At 41.9% G+C, this 21,541-nt stretch overlaps 1 protein-coding gene across 1 annotated transcript in view; it reads right to left on the reverse strand.

The window, feature by feature from the left end:
- Window positions 1-21,541, reverse strand: part of LOC144686562 (PTB domain-containing engulfment adapter protein 1-like) — a 421,104-nt gene that overhangs the window by 84,897 nt on the left and 314,666 nt on the right. The window lies entirely within an intron of this gene.

The raw sequence follows: 21,541 nt of genomic DNA on the forward strand, positions 1-21,541 counted from the left end.
GGTGAGGTTTGTCTGCATAACAAGGTTTAGATGATCAAATTGGCTTTAGAGCAATGTGTTTAATTATTTTTTTACCTGATCCTGCCATTTTCATCATCAGTCCCTCTCGATCATTGTTAAATTGTGTTTCAATGATTACCACAATCTTCAGTTGACTCATTAATACTATGTTCACTTTATGCACTACCACTGAGAGCAGCTCTATTGTCAGTGAAATGAAATGAATAAGGTCTGAAGTTCACTCAAAGACGCAGTGCCATGGTAGCTTTGGAAGCAACCTAAATAGGGTTGGTATCGCTGCAGGATAACATTTTTCATACCAAAACGGCATGACTTTAAACTGATATAGTCCTTCTGATGTCACAAAAGCTGATATCTCCTTTGCTCTCTCCGATAACAGTACTTGCCAAATCCTCTGAGCAAGTCAATCTTTGTGATAAATTTTGAATGTTCCACTTTCTCAATGCAATCTTCCAACCATGGTATAGGATATGAATCGGCTTTTGTCACTAAATTCGTCTTTCGATGGTCCACACACAGTCTGTGTGTTCCATCCAGTTTTGGCACCAGTACAATAGGCGAACTCCAGTTACTGCAACTAGACTGGATGACGTCATTTTGAAGCATGAATTCAATTTCTTTCTGTACTTATGATAACTTTGCTGGATTTAATCCATAAGGATGCTGCCTTATCGGAGATGAAACTTCTACACTCACATTATGTGTAGCTAAATTTGTCTTCCCTAGCTTATTCCAACAAAAAGCTTTGTGTGACTGCAATAGCTCTTCCAAATCACTTTAATACTTGTCTGGAAGGTAACTCAATACAACATTTAAATTTTCAAGTACCCCCTCATTATTCAATTTAATTAGAGGAAAATCAATTTCAGAATCCTTCATTTCTACCTCTTTCTCCTTATCTACCACCACAAATACCTCCATTTGGTCCTCTTCTCTGTCAAAGTACTTTCTAAGTATATTTACATGATACACCCTCTGCTTCTTTCTTCTATCTGGAGTATTTATTAAATAATTTACTTCACTCAGTTTCTTTTCAATCCTGTAAAGCCCACTACAACTTGTCTTTAATGAGACATCCAGTATTGGTAATAGATCAGCACTTTTTCCTCAGCAGCAAAATGATAAGCTGTGGCTCTCCTAACTGCCTTCATTTTCATGACTTGTTGTGATATCTTTAAATGTTCCCTAGCAAACTTACATGTTCTGTCCAATCTTCTTCTGAAGTTTGACACATAATCCAGGAGAGTAGTTTCTGAATTTCTACCCACCAATTTCTCATGGATTAATTTCAGTGGTCCCCTTAACTCATGACCACAGACTAATTCAAAAGTACTAAATCCAGTTGATGTATTAGGAGCATCCCCAATAGCAAATAACAAGAATGGAATTCCCCCATCTCAATCCTGTGGATAATCCTGACTATACGCCCTCACCATAGTTTTTAAAGTTTGATGCCATCTTTCCAAAGCCCCTTGTGATTCAGGATAAGTAAGGTGTTGACTTAAACTGTTTTATCCCCAAACTGTTCATTACTTTTTTAAACAGCTGTGACATGAAATTTGACCCTTGACCTGATCGTATTTCTTTTGGTAAACCATATCTTGCAAAACATTTAGTCAACTCTTCCACAATTGTCTTTGTTGTAATATTTCTCAAAGATATCACTTCAGGAAACCTTGTAGACACATTCATTATTGTCAGTAAGTACTGATTTCCACTTTTAGTCTTAGGGAAGGGGCCTATACAATCAATCATGGCCCTGGTAAAAGGTTCTTCAAATGCTTGAATTGGAACTAAAGATGCTGGCTTAATCACTGTTTGGCTTCCTATGACCTGTCATGTGTGACATGTTCTACAGAATTTGATTTCAATGCAAGCCAGGCCAATAAAAATGTTTTTGTATTTTTGCCTGTGTCTAATTCCTAAATGTCCCCCCATTGGAATTTCAAAAGCTATTCTTCATGCCTTATTTCTATATCCAAATGGTATAACAATCTGACGTACTTCCCTCCAGCTTTCATCTGCTGAAATTTGATACGGCAGCCACTTTTTCATTAAAACATTACCCTTAAGGTAATAACATTCTGGAATACATTCTGCCTCTGTTTCTGAGTAAGCTGTCTGATATAACTGTTTTATTTGTGAATCCTTTTTCTGTAACTCTACCTACTGCCTTGAACTAAATACCCAGTTGCATTATCTTCCGTTCTTTGTTCCTGAACAATCTTATCAAAGACAACGTCAGCGAACTAAATTTCAACACCTTCTCCCTGACTTTTAACTTCCTATTCTTCCTGTGATCTTGTTACACCAAATCTGGAAACAATCCAGGATGCTCTTTCTGCTGAAAACACCTCTACAGGCTGTTTAACTACCATAGGCATCACCCACATCTCCGACCCAGCTCTATCATTACATAAAATAAATTGAACCCCTGCAATGGGCAATTTTTCCACTACTCCAACAATCACCTCACCTGCGTTCTACTTACTCTTTAAATTTAGCTTCCACAATGGAATAGGCTTAGCATCTCCATGAACCCTATTTATTATCACCTGTTCCTGCAATACTCCCTCTGAACAACAAATATCACTATCCCACAACATTAGGGATTGACTAGCCCCTGTGTTTCTTAATATTTTAATATTCTCACCTACTCCACTGTACGCATGGAAAGACTTCCCTTTTACATACAAAATCTTTAAACATTTCTGAAACCTGCTCCTCAGAGCTCCCTTGGGTAAATTGTGAACATATTCATACTTCTTTTCTTATCACTGATCCTTCCTGTTTTACCTGTACACAAACCACCAGTTTTTCCTGTGTCTGAACCTCAGAACCCACAGTACTTGTATTTCCAGGACTTTTCTGCATCCCAATAATTCCAACAGATTTTCCCTGTAATTTCCAACACACTGACTTTGTGTGCTCCACTTTATTACCATGAAAACACCTCAATTTTTGAGTGTCACTTCTATCCTCAGTTCCTTTTTCGCCTGAGAAAAAACTTCCTGGGAATTTCCACCTACCCCTTCTCTTCCCTGACCACCCACCTTCCTTTCACCTTCCCACTTTCTATCCTTCCCTGATTTAAAAGGGTGATGAAAAAAAGGTTTAGATCTATGAACTAACTCATAATCATCAGCTATCTCTGCTGCTTGTCTTACTGTTTCAACCCTCTTGTTCCTCCACATGAATTCTCACTACCAAAGGAATTGAATCTTTAAATTCTTCCAAAATAATTAAACCTCTAAGAGTGGCATATGTCATCTCTATCTTTAATGCCCATATCCACTGGTTAAAATTACTTTGTTTTACTCTCTCAAACTCAATATAAGTTTGCCCAGGCTGTTTTCTCATATTCCTAAATTTCTGCACTCAAATGCACTCAAAATAGCCTTTTTTGACCACATCATAATCCACTGACATTTCTTCTGACTGAAGTATAAACTTCAGGTGCTCCACCTACTAACCTAGATTGTAACAGCAATGTCCAGTTTCCTTGTGGCCATTTCATCTGTTTAGCTATCTTCTCAAATGAAATAAAGAACACCTCCACACCTCTTTTTTTAAACTTCATAAGACCTTGTACAAATTTAAACATCTCCCCACTGGGTTTTAGGTTAATGGTTTTTCATCATCAGAACTTTCCTCAGCATCTGATGTCTTTTTTTTAAAGTCCAGCTTTTTAAGTTGATACTGTCTGTCCTTTCCTTCTCTCTCTCTTCCATTGCTAACTTCTCCCTCTGGAGATCAAGTTTTCACATTTGCCAGGAAGATGTAACAATTTTCATAATGTTATTGGAATTTATTGTAAAGTTGAGTAATATTGGTGTAAGCGTGTGTGTGTGTGTGAGAGAGAGAGAGAGAGAAAGAGAGAGAGATTTAATTGAATTAAAGACAGCTGATCTGAAGGTTTTGATATAAGAGGAGAAGCTAGGTTTGAAATGTTAAATAGGTGTGGGTGAAATTTTAGAATGAGGTGTAAAGGGAACATTTGCATTTTTAAATAAACCAGAGTAGCTTGAATTCAAAAGAGGGGGTGAAATGTTACACCTGGCCAGAATAAATTAAGAAACATGTGTTTATTTTCCCCAAAGATTACTGGTAAAATTAGTATTATGATAGATTTTTATTATTAGAGAGGTACAATCCAAAGACATAGTGAAACAATGGGAATTTGCATTCAAAGGGAAAATATGTACAAAGGAGAGAAGGCTGTGTGTAAGGGCAGGCATTTTAATATCTAACACAAGTGTGAAAAGCCTCCAGCATCTAAGCCTCAAGCTGCCGTCTACAAGGAACTGAAGCCGAGAAAAACTCAATTCAAATTTGACTGTCCAGGGTCTGTGCTTTGCCTAGGTCTTTTTAAATTTGTGTGTTTTACTGTTGCCTTAATGGAGATGTAGCTGGGAGTTAGATTAATCAGGGGATCTGTGAGTTATCATAGAAGTAATTTGTAGGCCTATATATGTGCTTAAAATCATTTATTCTATTAATAAATGCTTAATTTAGTTTTGTAAAAACACTCTAAGCCTCAGTGGACTTATTACTACTGAATTCAAGGCATGCATCTCAAAATAAATGCAAATTGCAAAACAGTTGTGGCAGTTGTTTCAAGCTTCCCTTTGGGATTTGAGCAACTTAGCATTTACCATTTGCTGTGCCACATACATTTCCATTTCTCTATGCAATAATTTCTCTTCTTTCCCTTTATTTTTCTGCTGCCTCTAGTTCCAGTTTTTTTCATCTCCAATTCTGTTTCCATTTCTTTTGCCTCCAATTCAAGTTTTTTTCAGTTCCTTTGCTTGTTCAAATTCAAGCTTCTTCATTTCTAACTGAAGTCTCACTACCTCCAGCTGTGACTCACTAGCGGCAGGTATCACGTCCAACTTCAAATGCTGTGCTATCACTTCAACTATGTCTACTTTCTTTGCACGTACAGGTAACCTCAACCGCAACTTATCTGCCAACTCTGTTAACTTACACTTAGATACATTTTGCAAACCAGAGTTATGTCTTCTACTTCCAAAAAAGTTTTAGCCATGGATGCAACCATTTTTCCAGTCTCACCACTTTAAAAATCCTTCACATCAACTCCTGAATTCAAAGTGCTTCTCGTACTCGTAACCTTAAACTTCACCAACTGCAAACCAGTCAAGGAATTTCAAATATCCCGGATGAATCCCAATTTGTTTTGATACAGCAGATGATGTGTGCCAGGCAGATCAAATCCGCGAGGGAAACTTGATCACGCGGTCACAATGATTTTGCAATTTGTATATTTTTTTGTGTTGTGTGCCCTGAATTCAATAGTAATAAGTCCACCAAGACTCTAGAGATTTTTTACAAAACTAAATTAAACACTTATTAACAAAAGAAAAGATTTCAAGCACATACATAGGTCTACAAATTACTACTATAATAATTCCTAAAACCCCTAATTAATCTGGCTTCCAGTTACACCCGGTTATGGCGACATTAAAAGAAAAATAGATTTAAACAGATCTCAGCAAGTCACCACAATACCCTGGACAGTAGAAATCAAAATGGCTTTCCCCAGCTTCAAGTTCTGTAGACAGCAGCTTAATGCACAAATACTGGAGGCTTTTCACACTTCTGGTAGATCTTACATGGCCTTCCTTCTGACACATTGTCTCTTCTCCTTTATACATGTTTCTCCCTTTTAATGCAAATTCCATTGTTCCCATATGTCTTTGGAACTTTACCTTCCTCATAATATGAATCATTTCATGGTGCTAATACCGTCAGTAACCTTTGGGAAAAATAAACACACTGCTTGGCCTAGCTTCTTCGGCTAGGTATAACATCCTACCATCTCTTTGAATTCAAACTATCCTGATCCATCTAAAAATGCAAATTCTCCTCACCTCACATTCTAAAACTTCACCTATGTTTATGTATTTAGCATTTCAAACCTAGCTTCTTTCGATGAGTCAAAGCCTCCAGACCAGCTGACTTCAATTCAATTAAATCCCCCCTACACACACAAACTATCCAAACCCCACTATTATACTACTTTTACAATAAATCAAGATAATATTATGAGAATGATTATACTTTTATGACAAATAATTGTAGGCTATAACCGCAGATCTGCTTCTAATACACACTAAAGAGCAGAACAATGTTTTCTGATGTACAAGAGAAAGACTCGAATGGAATTTTTGGGATCAAAACTCTACCTTCCACCAGTTGTCAAGAATTCCAATGACACAATAATTACAATATTTCACTTGAGAAGTGAATCCTCATGGGGATCCTTTATCCATAATTTCTAGAACAAGGTAGAGGCTCTTTTGTTCCTCCTAAATTTCAAATGTGCCATCTTACATTCCCTAAATACAATATCAATATATATGCAGTAGGAATGAGACTGTTTCCACAGGAACAAGTCTTTTCAACAATACTGAAGATCATCATCTGCTATTAAGTTGTAAGTAGTAACCACCATAGAATTCATAAAGACTATAAATAACATATTCACTGATGAATGTCTTACGCCATTCAATTTTGGTGATATTTTGCACAATGAAATTGGTTCTTCTTCTTAAGTTGCTCCAGAAGAGTAACCTTAATAATGAGAGTGTCCTCTGAAAGAAGGGCCTCAGGAACAATTGAGTAATTAACAGTAGAAAATTTAATTGAAACGGAATATGGTCATCAGTGTTTATCTTAAATATTTGTTTGTTTTGCAACCAATAAAAACATTATTGTCATGAAACCATAACAGGAGTAGGCCTTTTAGTCCCTCAAGCCTGTTCCGTCATTCAATTAGATCATGGCTGATCTGAAAATCATGTTGGCCTTTGCCCAAATCCCTAAATCACTTTGGTTAATAAATATCGATCAATCTCAGATTTAAATTTTACAATTGATCAAGCATCAATTGCCATTTGCAGAATAGTTGCAAACCACTACCATCCTCTGTGTAGAAATGTTTCCTGCTTTCACTCCTGAAAGGTCTGACTCTAATTTATGACCCCAGTCCTAGGTTCCCCAACTAGTGGACATAGAGTAGATAGAGAGAAGCTATCTGTCCCACTTAATATCTTGAAAACTTAAATCACCCGTTAACCTTTGAAATTCCAATACAGCCCAAGTTTGTGTGATCTTCCCTCATAATTTAACCCTTGAAGTCAAGCTATCATTCTGGTAAACCTTCGCTACACTCCCTCAAAGGCCAATATATCTTTTCTGAAGTGTTATACCCAGAACTGCTCTCAGTACTCCAGCTGTTACCTAACCAGGGCTTTGTGTAGCTGAAGCATGCCTTCCTTCCCTTGGTATTCTCGGTCTCTATATATAACGGGCAGCATCCCATTCACCTTTTTAATTATTTTCTGGAAGGATGCCACTTTAATAACCTGTGTATCTGGACCCCCAGGTCTCTTTGGATCTCCACTGTTTCCAGCTTTTCACCATTTAGAAAGCACCATTCTATCCTTTATCAGGCCAAAGCAGATACCCTCATATTTGTCTACATTAAAATCCATTTACCACAGTTTTTCCCATCCATTTAATCTATCATTAGCTCTTTCAAATTTTATACTTCCATCTATACTGCTTACAATGTCTTAAATCACCCGCTTACAATGTCACCTATCTTTGCTTATGGCATATTTGGATATCTGGCCTTTAATCCCATCACCTAAGAAGTTAATTAATAGTGAATGGTTGAGATTGCAACAAATATCCTTGCAGGATACCAGCAGACACATCCTGCCATTTAGAACATCTGTCCATCATTATTACTCTGTCACTGCTACTGAGCCAATTCTTATTTTTTTTCTTAAAAAATAACTATTTTCATTGCCTTTAGATGTCAGTTAAAATTAGATGTTACCAAGAAAAGATTAGATCAAAATATGTTCCAAATCAAATATGTACAAAGACTTAGAGGACAGCATTAAAATTTCATATCTTTCAAGAAAATTATTTCCTTTCACTCTGACACAAGTATTTTACACAAGAACAGAATACATTCTGAAACTGTCCAAATTTTAGAAATGATTCAGAAACAGCTCAGAATACTGCCAGTCCTATAATTAGATTAGCATAATGTTATGATCTCGGGAGAGACCAGTTATGTTTTTTTATTTTTTTTAAGAATCCAAAATTCCTGGTATTTACTAAAAGAGTGAAGCCACAAGGTTCACAGTTTAAATTAAAAGCAGTACACAAAAAGCAAAGAACTTGCATATGAATAAATACAGTATCTTAAATAGTCAGTTATGTTAAAGATGTTAAAAGTACAATGAACTCAAGTTACATATAATCTAAACCAAACTCCTTAAATTACATTTCCTTTCTACACCCAGTAGACTGACACGCCCAATACACTCAAGTCAGATACTTATCAAAAATTAGAAGATTAACAGCTTGATTTGAGCACAGCTTCACAGATTTTGATAAGGGTGGAGACCTCTTGGGCCTTCCACTTCTGGCAAGGTTGTCCCTTCAAATCTCCTCCAACCACCCATTGGCTCCAGACTCCCCATTCAACATAGATGTCCCTAGCGTCTAGCGTCTTAAACATAGTCACCTCAGGTCAGAACTCGCCTGGTTCTAATTTTCTTTAACCTTGGAGTCTTGCGCCTAAAACTCTTTCTCTCTCTCTCATTAGCTTGGCCATGCCAAAAGTCCAACTCAGTGCTAAGAGTCCTACAGTTAATGAGAGTTTTAAACTCTTTTAGCCAACATACAAAATTTCAACTAAACTCTGTTTGAAATGCTTTCTCTTCTGCAGCCACCTTGGTCTAATCTCAAAGCCAAACTGTTTGAACACAGATCCACACCCACAATTGACTCACCCCTATAATTAACTGATTCGCTATTTTTCCCTATTGCTTAATCTTGTTGGCAATTTGGTCACACGATCATTTACTGGCCGCCAGGTAATTTACCAGAAATTTCCTTTCAGAGAAACCTAGGGCAGAATCATCCCAGATTTACACTAAGTGTGGTAGCGGGCAGGAAAAACAACGTTTTACTCACCAGCTGCAACGGTGGCTTTTCACACCATATCGTCCTAAACCTACTGCATTAGTTATACATTCCCGGGAAACACACTGTTTCGATGGAGGGCAGGCAGGCTATCATTCGCCCGCCACACCATCACCTCGCTGATTCATCATGCAGCCACCACATTTAAAGTGCAGCCGCACGCACACCTCTCAACGCTTCCAGCCTAGGACTGTTGCACAGAAGACAGGATGGCCCTGAAAGGCAAAAATACAGCAGCCCCCCCAGTTTAGTGACGCATCCCTCGAGGACCTTTTGGGTGCCTTGGAGGCCTGCTGTGATGTCCTCTACCCCCATTCTGGCTGCGGGAGGGGCAGCGGCATCACCAATCTGCCATGGAATGTGGTGGCAGTGACAGTGGTGCTCAGCGCGAATGCCCTGCAAAACAGGACAGCCACCCAGTGCTGCTAATGGGGGAATAGTCCTCATCCGTTCCGCCAGGGTAAGTCACTCCTCTCATCACTCTCAACTCATATACTCATAAACCCATCATGCATCCACAGGGACCTCACACCTCAAGGGACAACATCACTAACTCTCACACACACCCTCACATTTCCATCAGGCTCATATCTTCTGGAGCTCACAACCTCATCCCGTCCATGGATCCGCTCACCACACAAACATTCCATGCAGTGCCATGTGTCCTGCTCACACTCTCTCCATCTGCTTCAATGCAGCAGAAGCTGGCTCACGTCAGCAGGAAGACCAGGGGTGGATGCACATTAGGCCCCTCACTCACTTTGAGGAATGTGCCATTGCACTGACCAGTGAGGACATGGACCATGCCTGCAGTGACAGAGAGGTCGGTGGTGAACACCTTCGTGAAGATGCTGCACCGCATCATCCATCTCTCAATGCAACTCTGAGTTCTCTCTCTCCTGCTTTTGACTCTGCTACCACACACTATTTATCTCTACTTTGGTTCACAGGGAGCTCTGCCAAGCAACTGACACCCTCAGCCAGCCAGTCCCTCCAGGTCCCCATCTCCAGCGAAGAGGACACCTCCGCCAATGAATGGCTAGAAATAAGCAGCCTGGAAGACCCGTCACAGCGCTTACACCCTCCACCAGCGCAGAGACACACACCTCAGTGGGACCTAGAGCAGGCTTGGGTTCACAATCTGGTCATCGCCACACAGTCATGTATCCACAGCAGGAGGAGACAGGTTCAGCCAAGCTCCCTGGCACTCAGAGGACTGCTGGGGAAGAGTCAGCTGTGAGGTCTGCGTCAGATGACAAACCTCTGGATTTGGCCTTCCAACTCATACTGGAGAACCTCGGTCATTCTCAGCATTCCCTCGTACCATGCCCACCCTCAGTTCACTCCCCAGGAGGCAGTCATGGACACATCAGAGCCCTCCCTTGCACGTTCACCTGGACATCCACCCCTGCCGGACCCTTCCCCACCTAGAACCCCTTAACCCCCCTCGACCCTGGACTTCCCCCCGACTCCTTCACAAAACCTCACTTCTTCCCTCACCCTTAGTACGTCCCCCGACTCTTTCCTCCATCCTTACTTCTTCCTCCAGCCTTACTCCGTCCACTCTCCCCCTCAGGACTCCCTCCCATCTCCACATTCCTCACCCCTCCAAATTCCTTCCTTTACACCTATCTCCGCAGTTGCCATCTTCTCCTCAATTACTCCCTCCTCCCTGTATTCCCTCCACCCCCAACACCTTTGTTACCCCCTCCTAACCTCATCCCCCGGACCCCTTCGTTCTCCCCTCCCAAACTCACCTCACTGTGACACATTTGTTCGCCCTCCCCAACCTTATTCCCCCCTCCCAAACTCACCCCTCTCCAACACATTTGTTCACCCCCCAACCGTATTCCCACCGACACATTTGTTCCCCCCCCCACAACCCCACCCCCCACCCCGACACCTTTGTTCCTCCCCTTCCAGCATCACCCCTCCAACACCTTTGTTTCCCCCCCCACCAACCTCACCCCCCTGACACCTTTATCCCATCCCCCCACCCCACCCATCCTGATACCTCTTCCTTTCCCAGTCGATCCTAGGCCTTCCTTTCCCGCCTCCCTGGTACATCTTCCTCTCCCAAACACAGCTGGACCTTCCTCTCCACCCCCTCACCATCATCCGTTGTGAGCAGACCCTCAACAGTGACTCTCCAACTTCTGTGGGCTGCTTCACAGCAGAGTCCATGAGAATCCACCCAACATGCCATGGATGTTCCTCCAGGGTGCAGTTGCTGTCAGACTCCAGCATCTTCTGCTCCTCGGATGTCTGCAGTGTGAGCAAGGCCCTGGTAGTAAGTCCCGATTTCTGCATGTCACACTTTTCAAGACCTGTTCTGCACCGGCCTAATTTCCCGCCAACATGGGCGGATGATCCAGCAGAGGGAGGATGATTCCGGTGGGCTTGCCTTATAATGATATGCAGATGTATTACAATGAGGTTCCTGATATCTGATGGTGGGAACCGTGGCCTACCATTGACAAGCTGAGCGGACAATCACAAACTAGTTTCATGATGTCGTGAAAACAATTTTTGGCCTTCTCGCCATATTGTCTGCTCATGCTGTTGAGCTCACCTGACGCCAGCGGGCATGGAAAATTCTGCCCGTAGTTCTTAAAGGGGGCATGACCCCACACAACATATAGGGTTTTTTCTCCGCAAAAGCACATGGGCCATCACAATATAAATGATTTTTTTAAAAAAAGACTTGATTATTTGTTAAAACATGACCCAATAATTCATAATGAGGATTCCATCTCATTTTGTAGGATCCATAAAAAATAGGAGTAGGCCATTCCGCCCCTTGGGCCTGCTCTGCCATTCAATAAGATTATGGCTGATCCGATTGTGGCTTTAATTCCACTTTTCTGCCTGCTCCCATAACTCCTGACTGCCTTGTAGATCAAAAAATGTGTAACTCAGCTTTGAATACATTCAATGACCAAGGCTCCACTGCTCTCTGGGGAAGAGAATTCCAAAGGCTAACGGCCCTCTGAGAGAAGAAATTCCTCGTTATCTCAGTCTTAATGGGAGACCTCTTAATTTTAAGCTGTGCCCCCTAGTTCTAGATATCCCGCATGGGGGGAAACATGTTCTCAGCATCTACCCTGTCAAGCTGGCTCAGAATCTTATGTTTCCTTAAGATCATCTCTCATTTTTCAAACCCCACTGAGAATACATCCAACCTGCTCTACTTTTTCTCAAGACAATCCCTTCAGTTAAGTCCCCCTTATTGCTCTCCTCTTTCAAAAATGAGTAAACTCGTGTGAGTTGTAACTTTTAATGCTCCTTGTATGCTGGGAAACACTTATTTGGAAAAGGACATCTTCATATTTTCTGATAATCACATTCCAAGGTAACTTGATCGGTAATTAAGTGCTACATCCAGCAATGTGGTTGAGAACTTTGATGAATCTCACCACAGAGTACAGATGATCTACTTAGGTACAGCCTGTATTCAAATCCTAACTTCCTGTATGAAAGTTCAATATCCTGCTGCTAGAGGTCTTTGTTTCGTTAAACACTAATTGGTTCCAAGTTTTAGTGTTTTCATCTCTCCCAAAAAAATGGGAAAAATAGGGTTTGAATACAATGATGAATTCAGCTAAAAGGCTTCTCTGTGCTAAATACATAATCAGCATAAGAGTTCATCCTGACCCAAGCTCAATCTTAAACCTGATCTGAGCCAGCGTTTTTGTACCATTTAGAGCCTGCATTGTGGCATAAACTCTACCCTATTTATTTTCTAAAATAAAACAAATATAACCTCTGATTTCTCAGAGGCAGGCTCTAAAATTTCTGATCAGCCTTTTGCTAAAATGTTTTTGTGTACCGTGAAATGCTAAATGCCACTTAAAATAAAGAAACAGTCGCGCTATGGTGTTATTTTATTAGAGTATCATTAAAGCATACAGTCAAATATAGAAGAGCTATAACAAAGTAAAAATTAAAAAAAAACTTTTTAAACTGACTACAGGTTTTCAATGCAAATTTTGTGTTGCCTGTAAACAACTATTTATGATACATGTCATTAACTGCTTCTCAGTTGCTAAACTGCACAACAATTGCAGTGTTTCCAGGATGTCATAGTTAGTTGGTTATCACATCTGTCTTCCTGTTGATTTGAACAGAGGCAGGGCTAGCTGATTCAGAGGTCTAGTAGGGCAACTCATTTTCTTTTCAAGTTACCTCTGGAGGTTAAAGTAGAATACATCTTCCTTTCATTAATATAATTACCGTCTGTACTCCTTCTTCCTAACTCACTTGAGCAGAGGATTGCAGAGTTCTAACTTAAAAATGAGTGCATTAATCTCCCCATTCAAATTTAGCAGCAGCAAATTGAAATGCTGCTGATGTCTGTTTTCTGCTGAGTGAATTCCTGAAGTGTAATTTAGCTATCCTCTAATTTAGGTCTCACTCTTAATAATAATAATTTTGTACTTCTTGACTGGAATAATAACCATTTAGCTGGTCAACTAACAGACAAGTCTGTTCATTTTGATACAGAAAATTGAAAGAAAATTAAGAACAATGATTTTGTAAATTAAAAAATGGTGCATTTACACTCTACATTTGAGCCACAATATCACCTCTATAAACTTTGTTTTTTGTATATGACCATTTAGTTAAAATGGCACAGAGCAAGAGCACCTTGGAAACATGGCATGAAACATAATGCCCCTTTACCTCATCCCCATCTACCACCCTCACGATTTAACTACTTACCCATTCTTCTCACTCTGGGCTGGTTGAAATAAAATAGGACTTCTAATTCTTTACAACACAAAAACAGAATTACCTGGAAAAACTCAGCAGGTCTGGCAGCATCGGCGGAGAAGAAATCAGTTAACGTTTCGAGCCTTCATGGCCCTTCGGCAGAACTGAAGCATAGTTAGAAGAAGGGAGAAATATAAAATGGTTGAAGGTGGGGGGGGGCGGTGTGGTGGGGGGAGAGAGAGACATTGAGGGTGTGGTGATTGTGGAGATGAGCAGATAATCAAAAGATGTCACAGACAAAAGGGTCAAAGAGGTGTTTTGTCTGAGAAAAGTGCTAATTAAGAATGGAGGACAGGATATGATTCTTTTCCTATTGCGTAGATATCCCATGACTCAGCCAGAAATAATAATGGACTATAGCTTTTTGTCCTCCGATAACAGCATTTCTAGATAGCCCACCTCTGCTGCAAGTAGATCTCCTTAGCATTCCTTCTTTTCTCTTCATCTTTCTCTTCCAACACACCCAAGGAAAGAAGAGCAATGAAAGTAAAGTACTGTAAATGTGCTGTAAATTTTTGACTTATAGTCAAAAACAAGCTACGATTCATGTACTCATCTCTAGGGATAGCAATGGTGGAACTGCAGTCGCTAGAAGCCATCTAATTCAGTAGGTCAAAATAAAAGCAAAATACTGCGGATGCTGGAAATCTGAAACAAAAACAAAAAATGCTGGAAAAACTCAGCAGATCCAACTGCATCTGTGAATAGAAAAACAGAATGAACGTTTCGAGTCCGTATGACTCTTCTTCAGAGCTAAAGAGAAGTAAAAATGTAATGAAATTTATACTGTTTAAGGGGGGAGGGGTGGAGCAGGTGAAGCTGGATAGAAGGCCAGCAATAGGTGGGGGCAAAGAAGGGATTAACCAAGATGCCATGAACAAAAGGACAAAGAGAGTGTTAATGGCAGTGGTACGGGCTAAAGCAGGCATTGGTCGTGGCATTAAGATAAGAAAGCACAATGTGATAATAGCCGGATAAGGGTGAGCACTCTGAAAAGAACAACATAAACAAGTGACAGATGGCCCTTGTGGGGGTTGGGTGGGGGGAGTGGACAGCGGTGGGGAAAAATAGGATAAAAGGTGGGGATAAAACATTGAATAAAAATGAAAATAAATGAAAATAAAAAAGTAGATCAAAAATAAAAATAAAAAAATAAAAATGAATATTGAAAAAAGGGGTAAAGAAGGGGTGAGGATAGAAGAGAGAGTTCATGGTCTGAAGTTGTTGAACTCAATGTGAAGTCCATAAGGCTGTACACTGCCTAATTGGAAGATGAGGTGCTGTTCCTCCAGTTTGTGTTGGGCTTCACTGGAACATTGCAGCATGCCAAGGACAGAGGTGGTGTATTGAAATGACAAGCAATAGGAAGGTCTGGGTCATGCTTGCGGACAGACCGAAGATATTCCGCAAAGCGGTCACCCAGTCTGCATTTGGTCTCTCCAGTGTAGAGGAGACCACATTGGGAGCAGCGAATGCAGTAGACCAAATTGAAGGAGGTGCAGGTGAAGCATTGCTTCACCTGAAAGGAGTGTTTGGACCTTTGGACGGTGAGGAGGGAGGAGGTAAAGGGGCAGGTGTTGCACCTTCTGCAATTGCATTGGAAGGTGCTGTGGGAGGGGGATGAGGTGTTGGGGGTGGTGGAGAAATGGACCAGGGTGTCCCGGAGGGAACGGTCCCTATGGAATGCCAACGAGGGGGGGTGAGGGGGAGATATGCTTGGTGGTGGCATCTTGCTGGGGTTGGCTGAAATGATGGCGAATGATCCCTTGAATGCGGAGGCTGGTGGGGTGAAAAGTGAGAACAAGGGGGGCCCTATCATGGTTCTGGGAGGGAGAGGAAGGTGTGAGGCCAGAGGAGCGGGAGATGGGTCGGACACAGTTGAGGGCCTGTCAACCACAGTGTGGGAAACCTCGGTTAAGGAAGAAGGAGGACGTGTCAGAACCTCTGTTTTAGGAAGTGGCATCATCGGAGCAGATGCGAACAGAGCAACGGAGGCGAAGGAACTGAGAGAACGGGATGGAGTCTTTACAGGCAGCAGGGTGTGAGGAGTTGTAATCGAGGTAGCTGTGGGAATCAGTGGGCTGGTAATGAATATTGGTGGACAGTCTATCACCAGAAATTGAGACAGGAAGGTCAAGGAAGGGAAGTGTCGAAGATGGACCATGTGAAGGTGATGGAGGGGTGGAAATTGGAAGCAAAATTGATCCATTTTTCCAGGTCCAGATGAGAACATGAAGCAGCACCAAAACAGTCATCAACGTACCGGAGAAAGAGTTGTGGGAGGGGGCTTGAATAGGGCTGGAACAAGGAATGTTTCACATACCCCATAAAGACACAGGCATAACTGGGGCCCATGCGGGTACCCATAGCCACACCTTCTATTTGGAGGAAGTGAGACAAGTTTAAGGAGAAATTGTTCAGTGAGAGAACAAATTCAGACAGACTGAGGAGTGGTGGTGGTGGATGGGGATTGTTTGGGCCTCTGTTCAAGGAAGAAGCGGAGAGCCCTCAGACTAACCTGGTGGAGGATGGAGGTGTAGACGGATTGGACGCCAATGGTGAAGAGAGGGTGGTCGGGGCCAGGGAACTGGAAATTGTTGATATGACATAGGACATCAGAGGAATCGCGGATGTAGGTGGGAAGAGACTGGACAAGGGGAGAGAGAACCGAGTCAAGAAAGGAAGAAATGAGTTCCGTGGGGCAGGAACAGGCTAACACGATCGATCTACCGGGGCAGTCCTGTTTGTGGATTTTGGGGAGGAGGTAGAAGCAGGTTGTCCAGGGTTGGGAGACTATGAGGTTGGAAGCTGTGGACGGAAGATCTCCAGCAGAGGTGAGGTCAGTGACAGTCCTGGAAACAATGGCTTGATGCTCGGTGTTGTGGTCATGGTCCAGGGAGAGGTAGGAGGAAGTGCCTGAAAGTTAGCGCTCAGCCTCTGTGAGGTAGAGGTCAGTACGCTAGACAACAAAACACCCCCCTTGTCGGCAGGTTTGAGAACAAAGTCAGGGTTGGACCTGAGAGAACAGAGTGCGGCAAGTTCAGGAGGAGACAGGTTAGAGTGGGTGAGAGGAGCGGAGAAATTGAGACAGCCAATGTCATGCTGATAGTTCTCAATGAAAAGATCAAAAGCAGGTAAAAGGGCAGAGGGAGGGGTCCAGGTGGAGGGAGAATGCAGGAGCGGGTGAAAGGATCCGTTGAACAGTGGCAAGACTCCTGCCCAAAGAAGTGAGCATGGAGACGAAGGCGATGGAAGAAGAGTCTTGCCGAGCCCGAAATTCATTGAGGTGAGGATGTAAGGGTATGAGTCCTTTGCTGAGTACTGAACGTTCAGCACCAGACAGGGGAAGGTGAAGGGGTATGGTGAATACACGGCAAGGGCTGGGATTGGAAGATGGGATGGGGTCAGAGGGACGGGAAGGGGTGGAGAGTCCTGAATGGGCGTTGGTATCAATGAATTGTTGGAGCTTGTGCTCCTTAGCAGCTGATAGGAAGAGACAAAGTTTCTTGTTAAGGCGTCGGATGAGACGAAAAATAAAATGAAACTGGGGACAAGGACAGCTTTGAGATAGGGTGAGTAGATATTTTTTACCCACTTATTCTTATTTTTATTTACTTTCAATTTTATTTATTTATTCATTGTTTTATCCCCACTTTTTATCCTATTTTCAATCTTTTTTTCCCCACCACCACGCCCCCACAAGGGTTCACTTGTTCATGTTGTTCTTTTCAGAGTGCTTACCCTTGTCCTGCGATTATCACATTCTGCTTTCTTACTTTAATGCCACCATCAGCACCACCTTTAGCCTGTACCTCTACCATTATCATCCCCTATGTCCTTTTGTTCGTGGCATCTTTGTCAATCTCTCTTTTGCCCCCACCTATCGCTAGTCTTCTATCCAGCTTCACCTGCTCCACCCTCCCTTAAACAGTATACATTTCATCACATTTTTACATCTCTTTAGCCCTGAAGAAGAGTCATACAGACGCGAAATGTTAACTCTGTTTTTCTCTCCACAGATGCTGTTAGACGTGCTGAGCTTTTCCAGCATTTTCTGTTTCAATTCAGTAGTTCAGCCACTTTTGACAAGTCCTAATGGTGGTTGACTTGTGTTGTATTCACACTGAATATTGGTTTGAAAGCAGTGATTGCAATGTGGGCCCAGTCAAATGTGGATGTCAGCACTCACACATTCTCCTCACATTTAAATTAACAACAGGTATGTTTAATGAATGCTGAAGTTATGCAAAGGACTCACTGATTAATTTTTAAAAGATTGTTTGACACAGCACAAGTTACGTTCACAATCTATTCAACCCAATTCGCATGAGACTTTATCCTCCAGGGAGTTTATTTACTGCTTCTCTGCAGAATCAGGTTGGAATCTGAATATGGATTTAATCTGCAACATGGCATCATTACACAAGTTATGGCATTTAAACTCACCCTTACAGGAGTTCTATTACTACAGTTAATTTAATTTCTAGTAATGGACATTTCTGACATTCATACAGCTTGTGGGCAGAATGTTCCCTCCTCAAATCTTTATGTGTGGCTGTATCTGCTTCAGGAGCATTCTTTTTGTGCATGCTTTTATCACCTTTGCTGCGCGACATTGAATAAATCTAGCTCAACAGGTGAAATAATGCACACTGGTCATTTGCCTGAAGATAATTACTACTGTGGGGTACTTATCAAGACTGAAACCAATAAATTGCAAGTTTCATATCATCTCCCAGTTTTCTACAGGTTTTAACATTTGTCTCTCTCTCTGCTGTTATTGATTTGACTTCCTGACTCAATGACAATGATGACAGAGCAAATTATGATATTTAAGAGAAAAATTGGCAAACTGTTACTAATGAAAGTGAGAGAGCACAATACTAACACCGGAAAGGCAAAGCAGAGCAAATTTTAAAATGGGAATTCCCATAAAAACTGGGATGCCTGCGTTATCTATAAGATTTACACAGGTGTTACAAAAAGACAGAAGATGCATCACAAATTCCTAATTTCCAAAAATGCTTTGTAAAAAGCCAGTAGTAAAGATTTACAGATAACACATAGGTATTTCCACAGTACTGGTATACAATAATCTGACAAAGATGATCAAAATTCAACTTCATGAAAACAAACAGGCAAGAGCTTTATTTAAATCTTCCCTCTTAATAACTGAAAAAAATAGCTTTTTGCTGTCCTCTATGGCATGTTTAAAAACATATGAACATGGGACTTGGGAGCAGGAGTAGGCTATTTCGCCCTTTGAGCCTGCTCCACCATTCAATAAGACCGTGGCTGATCTGGTTGTGGTCTCAACTCCACTCGGGTAATATGCCCCCACCCCCACCCCATATAACCTCTGACTCCTTTGTCTATCAAAAATCTGCCAAGCTTTGCCTTGAATAAATTCAATGAATAAATTCAGCCTCCACTGCTCTCTGGAGAAGAGAATTCCGCATATTACTGTTGGGAGGGTGTTACTTACAGAATGGTGTGTCATAAAGAAGTCTTCATCGTTTTCAGTAGGTTAACTGTAAGTCTTTATTAACTACTGGAACTACTTACACATGTACAGTAAATGCCAACTGGCCTTGGTATATAATTGGCCAACACGGCCAATTACCACCCCATCAGTCTACTCTCCATAATCAGTAAACTAATGGAAGGGGTCATCAACAGTGCTGTCGAGCGGCACTTGCTTAGCAATAACCTGCTCACTGATGCCCAGTTTGGGTTCCGCCAGAGCCATTCAGCTCCTGACCTCATTACAGCCTTGGTTCAAACATGGAAAAAAGAGCTGAACTACCGAGGTGAGGTGAGAGCGACTGCCCTTGACATCAAGGCAGCATTTGACCGAGTGTGGTATCAAGGGGCACAAGCAAAACTGAAGTCAATGGGAATCAGGGGGAAAACTCTCCACTGGTTGGAGTCATACCTAGTACAAAGGAAGATAGTTGTGGTTGTTGGAGGTCAATCATCTCAGCTCCAGGATATCACTGCAGGAGTTCCTCAGGGTAGCGTCCTAGGCCCAACCATCTTCAGCTGCTTCATCAGTGACCTTCCTTCCATCATAAGGTCAGAAGTGGGGATGTTCGCTGATGATTGCACAATGTTCAGCACCATTCGCGACTCCTCAGATACTGAAGCAGTCCATGTCCAAATGCATCAAGACCTGGACAATATCCAGGCTTGGGCTGATAAGTGGCAAGTAACATTCGCACCACAAAATCTGACCATCTCCAACAAGAGAGAATCTAACTATCGCCCCTTGATGTTCAATTGCATTATCATTATTGAATCCCCCACTATCAATATTTGGGGGTTACCATTGACCAGAAACTGAACCGGACTAGCCATATAAATACTGTGGCTACAAGAACAGGTCAGTGGCTGGGAATCCTGCGATGAGTAACTCATCTCCTGACTCCCCAAAGCCTGTCCATCATCTACAAGGCACAAGTCAGGAGTGTGATGGAATACTTCCCACTTGCCTGAATGAGTGCAGCTCCCACAACACTCAAGAAGCTTGACACCATCCAGGACAAATCAAGCCACTTGATTAGCACCGCAGCCACAAACATTCACTCCCTCCACCACCGACGCACAGTAGCAGCAGTGTGTACCATCTACAAGATGCACTGCAGCAATTAACCAAGGCTCCTTCAACAACATCTTCCAAACCCACGACCACTACCACCTAGAGGACGAGGGCAGCAGAAGATGGGAACACCACCACTTGGAATTTCCTCTCCAAGTCAGTCACCATCCTGACTTGGAAATATATCACCATTCCTTCTCTGTCATTGGGTCAAAATCCTGTCACTCCCTCCCTAACAGCACTGTGGGTATACCTACACCACATGAACTACAGTGATTCAAGAAGGCAGCTCATCACCACCTTTTCGAAGGCAACTAGGGATGGGCAATAAATGCTGGCCCAGCCAACGAAGCCCACATCCCATGAATTAATTTTAAAAAAGAGGCTAGGAGCTATCTCTATGCTTAGATCTTTATCTGTTTCTGCTCAACACCACACTGACGCCTGGGTCTGGGTCATCTGCCTTCTTACATCACTGTGCGGACGATACTGTACTAGTCCCACATTAACTCCTTTATGTGCTAGAACTTTAAACCACATTAACGACTGGCTGAAAGAAAAAAATTCTCATCTCCGTCTTAAACAGTAGGCCTCTTATTCTTAAAGTGTGTCCCCATTTCTAGTCTTTCCCACAAGTGGAAACATCCTCCTGGTTTCTCCCCAATCAAGTCCCCTCAGGACCTTATGTATTTCAATAAGTTCACCTCTTATTTTTCTAAACTCCAATGGGTACAGGCCCAACCTGTTCAACCTTTCTTCAGAAAATAATCCCCTCTTCCCAGGAATGAGTCGAATGAACCTTCTCTGAGCTTTCTCTAACACAATCATATGTTTTTTCAAATAACAAGACCAAAACTGTACGGTATTCCAGATGTGGTCTCACCAAGGCTCTGTACAGCTACAGTAAAACTCCCCTGCTTTTACATTCCATTTCCCTTGCAATAAATGCCAATATTCCATTTACCTTCCTAATCACTTGCTGTACTTGGATAATAACCTTTGTGATTAATGTACCAGGACACCCAGATCCCTCTGCATCACTGAGCTCTGTAAACTCTCGCCATTTAAATAGTAGACTGCTTTCCTATTCTTCCTGAAAAGTGGACAACTTTACATTTCCCC

Source organism: Cetorhinus maximus, chromosome 11 (genome assembly GCF_964194155.1).
Source record: "Cetorhinus maximus chromosome 11, sCetMax3.hap1.1, whole genome shotgun sequence".
NCBI lineage: Eukaryota > Metazoa > Chordata > Chondrichthyes > Lamniformes > Cetorhinidae > Cetorhinus > Cetorhinus maximus.